Source organism: Artemia sp. Qi Xiang Cuo, chromosome 21 (genome assembly GCF_049724085.1).
Source record: "Artemia sp. Qi Xiang Cuo chromosome 21, ASM4972408v1, whole genome shotgun sequence".
Classification (NCBI taxonomy): Eukaryota; Metazoa; Arthropoda; class Branchiopoda; order Anostraca; family Artemiidae; genus Artemia; species Artemia sp. Qi Xiang Cuo.
Genome location: NC_142814.1, coordinates 19,788,344 through 19,794,602, shown reverse-complemented (window position 1 = coordinate 19,794,602; position 6,259 = coordinate 19,788,344).

Sequence of the window (6,259 nt, the reverse complement as noted above, 5' to 3'; positions counted from 1 at the left end):
ATATTTCAGAGAAATAAAGCAACATTTAGAAAATTGTTTTAATATTTTTGATGTCTCCACAGCTATCGATAGTTAAGTGCTATCTACATTTAGAAAAATATTTCTCGCTAGGTAGGTATTTAACAAGATTTCCTACATTAGTGCTAGTACGTTGTTAACTGAAGCACTGTGTGATGCACATTTTTGTAAAACAGGTCGGATGTTTTTAAGATTAAATAAAAAAACAGGTTTTTTTAACTGAAGATAAGGAGCAACATAAAACGAACAGAAATTATTCCGTTTATGAAAGGGGCAGTCCCCTCCTCCATGCCTCACTCTTTACGCTATTTTTTTTTTTTGTTTTTAAAAATAGAGTTGCGAGAAAGACTCAAACTTTAGAGTAAAGAGCGAGGCGTTGAGGATTTGTAACCTCAATCCCCTTTACCTTGTTTACGCTTGTTACAGTTATAGCTATTACCCTTACTAAAACACTTGACTTATATAAAGTTTTAACTTATTAGTGAAAGCATAAACAGTCTATTAGGATCTAGACTGATCTGGGATTGGTTTCACTCTATTGGATCTGGGTTTTTGTGATTTATTCGACTAAGTCTAGTTTTCCACTTCAAAATTCTAGTTGTCTCCTCTAACTTTAGCAAAGTAATAGTCGACTTTTAATTTGTCATAATTTTAACACCAATTTAAAAGCACGATCAATTTTAGGAATGTTTAGGGGAGTATTGAATAAAATCAAGACATGCTGTGTTAAAAACAAAAAAAAGTCTCCGACGAGTTTCAGAAATTTTGAGGGGGTGGGTATCAAATATAAAGAATATGTGAATGCTGACTATTAGAAGAGCGAATCTGCAATATCTCGGTGATGGTTCTAGGCGTTTATCCCCTGGCGATTACGACCCTGGAAAACAACCCCCCCCCCCCCGAAAAATGCCCCCGAAAAATGCTAAGTCCAAGGGAGCCTTTTAAGCAAGCATGGGCACTGTTCTGTTTTTCTAAAGAAACAGAATAAAATAAACAGGGCTTGTATGAAACAGAACAGAAACAGAACAGGTTAACAAAAAACAGAAGACCTGTTTCTGTTTTTTTTTTTTTTTGTACAAAAATAAAAGAGCTGTTTTTAAACACTAAATTTGAAGAAAACAATGTTTTGTAGGTGATAAGTTTTGTAAAGTTAATAAATAATAGCATCATTTGTTCAAGCCTCAAAGATTACCATTTCAAACATATGCTTTTCCAGCGTTTTGGACAATGTCCTGGCATACTTCTTTCGCATGAAATAATCGGAGATCAAAACTGCCTGTTCGCTTGGCATATAAGTAGTTGGTACGCTAAGATGCTTTAGAGTGACACCTAGCAGCTCAGGAAAGATTTCTTTGTCTTTAGTTCAGAAAATGAATGGGTTTCCAATCTGAAAACATTAACTTCTAGTCTCTCATTAACTTCTCAAAAGGGTTGCCACTTGCCACGAGTAGGACTTTTCCAAACTGTCAATGCAAAACTGTCAATCTAAAACAATCAATCTAAAACTATCTAAAACTGTCAGTCTAAACCAATCCAAAACTGTCAATTCAGCCTCTTTAGTTAGTTAGACTCTTTCTCACAACTTTTTTTGTTAAACAATAAAAAAGTTTAGCGTAAAGAGCGAGGCGTTAAGGAGGGGACAACCCCGTTTGTACACGGAATGATTTCTGTTTGTTTTAAGTTTTAAGATCGCTCCTTACTTTCAGTTAAACAAAACTTGTTTTTTTATTTAATTTTTGAGCATTACGTAATCAATATAGGTTTTTATTTTGGCTCACCGTAACCCCCCCCCTCCCCACAACCAGAAAAAATCCCCCCTGAAAGCGTCTCTATGCTTTCCAATAGCCAATACTATATGTAAACATTGGGTAAAGTTCATAACTTTCGGCCCTTCCCCTTGGAACTGTGGAAAATTAAGTCATCCTAAAAGATATAGCTATTATATTTTTGACCCTGCTGAACAAAATGGCTATCTCAAAATTTTGATCGGGTGATTTTAGGAAAAAAATTAGTTTTGGAGGGGTCCTAGTTGCCCTCCAGTTTTTTGGTCAATTAAAAAGTGCACTAAAACTTTCAATTTCCGTTTGAAGAGCCCTTCCAAGATATTCTAGGACCACTGGGTCGATACGATCACCCCAAGAAAAAAAAAAAACAAAACAAATAAACACGCATCCGTGATCTTTCTTCTGGCCAAAAATACAAAATTCCACATTTTTGCAGATAGGAGCTTGAAACCTCGTTAGTAGGGTTCACTAATACGATGAATCTGATGGTGTGATTTTCATTAAGTTTCTATAACTTTTAGGGGGTGTTTCCCCCTTTTTTCGAAAATCAGGCAAATTTTCTCAGGCATGTAACTTTTGATGGGTAGAACTAAACTTGATAACTTGACACGACTAGAATAAGCTTTCTTCAGTGAAGTCTACCATAGTCTTAAGGATATTAACTCTACATGGGTGAGTTGGAGTGGGGCCTCTTGTGGTTCTTGCGCCATTACTTAATGTATCCTATAGCAATGGTGTCAAAGATCAAGAGAACGATTCAAAAACCTTTCAAATGTTGAAAGATTCAGATGAGCAACCTTTAAGAAAAAAATAATTTCAAAATGTTGGCTTGTTCAATTACAGTTCATTACACATTTTGTTTGTGGGGTTGACATCTTCAACTTCAACTGAAGATTCTAAGCAATCTTTGTCAGGTATGTCATTGGCTAAGTTTCGAATGAACCGAAATCCAAATGAGCTTGTAACAAATAAATGTAAAGAATATGCAAAACATGAACTTCGAGCACGTCTAACCAAGAAATGGAAAGACTCTCCAAAACATCAAAGTTCAAGTAATTGCTACAAGCTTTGACGACATTGTTTGCAGAATCAGTCACAGCGCGGAATATCTTATCTGTCAGTGAAAACTTCCTGATTGCAACCTGGATTGCCGAAAGGCTGTTATTAGCTGTATGAAAACGACTTGTTGTTTTTTCTGTGAGCAAGACTTATGTGACGATGGATGGTTCTAGAGGATGGTGCTTTTGAATCCCCTGTTGTTTTTTAAATAAGTTGTTTTATATCTGTCTTAGCAAAAACAGAAAGTGGCATTTTGTGCTTAACCGTGTTTTGCATAGCTGTGTTGTGCTCAACTGTGTTGTGCTTAACCGAGTTTCCGCAGAGTAGTTTTGTTATCGACTTGAAGTAAAGAATTATCGTATTTCTGCTTTTCATGTTCTAGTTTCTATTAATCCATCGCTCTCTGTGTCCCTTACTTTGATATCGGGAGCTTTGATTAGGGAAGCAGCTTGACTTGATGTATTTTTTGGAGTTGGTTTGGGTTTGTTATTTGCTGCACCAGTGGCATTTACTTTTTCTTGGTGAATATAAACTGTGTCCTTCCTTTTAGGATGGTAAATAAATTTTATGGCAGAGACTCCCTTAGCCTTTAGAGACCCTTTACAAAAATTTCACCTGATACTTTCTTTGCTTCCTTTTTGCCTTAGGGTACCCAAAGAGATAGCTTCAATGTTTTTCTCAGAACATCCAAGTCGTCATCAGAGTATGACGTCATGCTTATCTTATAACAAAGGTTGATATTAGTATTTTTCACAAAATTATTAGCACATTCTAGTAGCCTACCATTTCCAAAATTACATCTTTACCCAAATGTCTCACCTCTTTCACAACAGTGATATAACTATGGGGCAACAGGCCATTTGCCCCCTGAGCCGTTTTGTTAGCACATAGAGCCAAGAAAATCTGTTGGCGACTAAAAGCAAAATAACAGTTCCCAATTACGGTTTCCTAAAAATATAAACCCTTCACAGCCCAGAATTAATTTTACAGGAATTTGCTTGTCTATAATAGGTATTTAACAGACAGGTACAAAAATAATATACTACTTAGTATTTTTTTTTAATTTCATGTGCTATAGGGCAAAAAAACATCGTATTTACCTAAAGATTGTTGCCCTACTGAATGAGATAAGTGTATCAGCAATTTATAGAACTTTGGCCCTTCCTAAAAATCAGCCCACACTTGTTACGCTGTCGCAATAAAGATTTGCCAGCAAAAACACGCATTTCTTCTGGAAAAGACTTTAAGACATTTACATTCCTCTCTGACTAAGCAATAAAGATAGTTATAATTAATAATTAGTATTTACCATGTGGGACTTATAAGTTAGTAGAATAGTTATAGCGAGTAACTGTTATATAGCAGCATGAATTCCATAAAAACAGTAAATTTAAGTTCTCTAAGTTAAAGGTGCAGATTAGTTTTCCCCTTAGTGCAGGTTGCAGAAGCCCTACCAATAGTATCAGGATATACAGTAATAAGCAATTTGTTTATATCCTGTTTCACCTGGACAGTATCTGTGCAACTTTGCTGCTCAATTGGCTAAATAGTAAACGTTTGATCATGGATGTGTCCAAAAAAGCTAAAGGGTGTTGAGGTAAACTTCGGGGGATATTGAGGGGGATGACGAACCAAATAAAAAGACACTGTATATCAAGACTAGCCATAGGGAGAATCTGTAATATCTTTGGAAAAGCTACAGGTATTAACTTCAAACTTTCGGGCAACTACTGCTACTACTACTGCTGCGGCTACAACTAAAACTGGTTGCGACTACCGCTGTTACTGCGACAAATTGCGGCTGTTACTACGACTACTTGTGACTGACGCTAAATTTACTTTTGACCAATTTTATGAAATGCTGAAGAGAAGCTGCACAAAATCAATTCAAAATACACAAATACTGATTTTGAAAAAAGTGCATAAGCCATATCTAAGGAACGACTGGGGGTATTAAGTTGAATTTCTTAGGACATGTGGAATAGTGTTTCCAGGGTAAAGAGCTCTCCTTGTCTGTTTTAGACCTCCTCTCCCCTATCGTCTCTCTCCCTCATCACTGATCATAATTATGAAATAGCTACTTTGTTTATAATAGACTAAAGTCTTATGACTATACCTCTGAGAATATTATGCTCCCCTGGAGCCCCTGGGAAGAAGGTTATAAATTATGCAATGCATTCATTGTTTCTATATAGAATTTATCATTGGAAAAGAGTGAGAATCTTTGACACTCTGTGATATAGAACAGATTAAAGGTATTGAGGTGAAACTTCAGGAATTGTTCGGAGAAATGGTTAGCTAAATCAAAAGCCACTTTATGCGTACAGTTTATCAAAAAGACACAAATGCAGTTTCTTACAAACGGCTAAAGATATCAACTTGAAACTTTCAAGACCGTTTTCGGTACTTATACTGTAACTATAACTTTGAATACGACTATTTCTGACCGGGCTATGGCTACATGTGGCTGCGACTTGTGACAGCTAAGGAGACTACTTCTGACTGCGACTATTTGTGACTGCAGCTGCGACTACTTGTATCTGTTAACGTAACCATTTGCAACTTCGTCTATGTGTTTCTATAGCAACCGCACTTATGATTGTGAATCCTACTGGACTCGACTACTTGTAACTATGACTACGGCTAAGGTCATTTAAGATTCAGAGTGTGACTATTCGTAACTATGACTCCTTGCAACCACAACTTTTTGCGACTGTGACAATGCTAGCGCCCATGATTACTTACAACTACAATAAACTGTGAATACTTTCTACTGCGACAACTTATGAGTAAAAACAAATTATAATATAAATGTTTTTTATTCTTATGATTTTGAAAAAAAAAATCTAAATTGTTGACTTTCTAGGGATTAATATCATTGTATATTAAATATTTATTTTGTTTTCATTAGTGGTTTCCGGTCGTCTTGATTATTCTATTTTTTTTTTATTATTTGTCGATATTTTAAAAATGAAACACTCTGTCCAAAAAAAAGAGAAAAAACTCATTAAAGCACAAATGATACAATAGGCTTTAGAACTTTAACGGTTAGAGTAGGGGGAGAAAGAAGTAACCAAACAGCTACTTGATGAATTTTTTTTCGTTTTAAGGTTTACTTGAGTTTTCAACTTAGTTTTTGTAGTTTCAAGATTTATTTATAAATTTAGTCCAGTATCTTTTATATTGGTTTCATAAAATCATTTATTTTGAGTTTTCTTCGTTTTGGGGTTCATTTATTCTTTAACATTGATTTCTGATCGTTTCGAGTTTGAATTATTATAAGCATTAATTTCTGCTTACTATTATTCCTTATATTATTATAAGCCATAACTATATGGCACTTTGCCTTTTTTAAAACTTCGCTTTCAGATTTTTTAATTAATTGTACAAAACAAAGG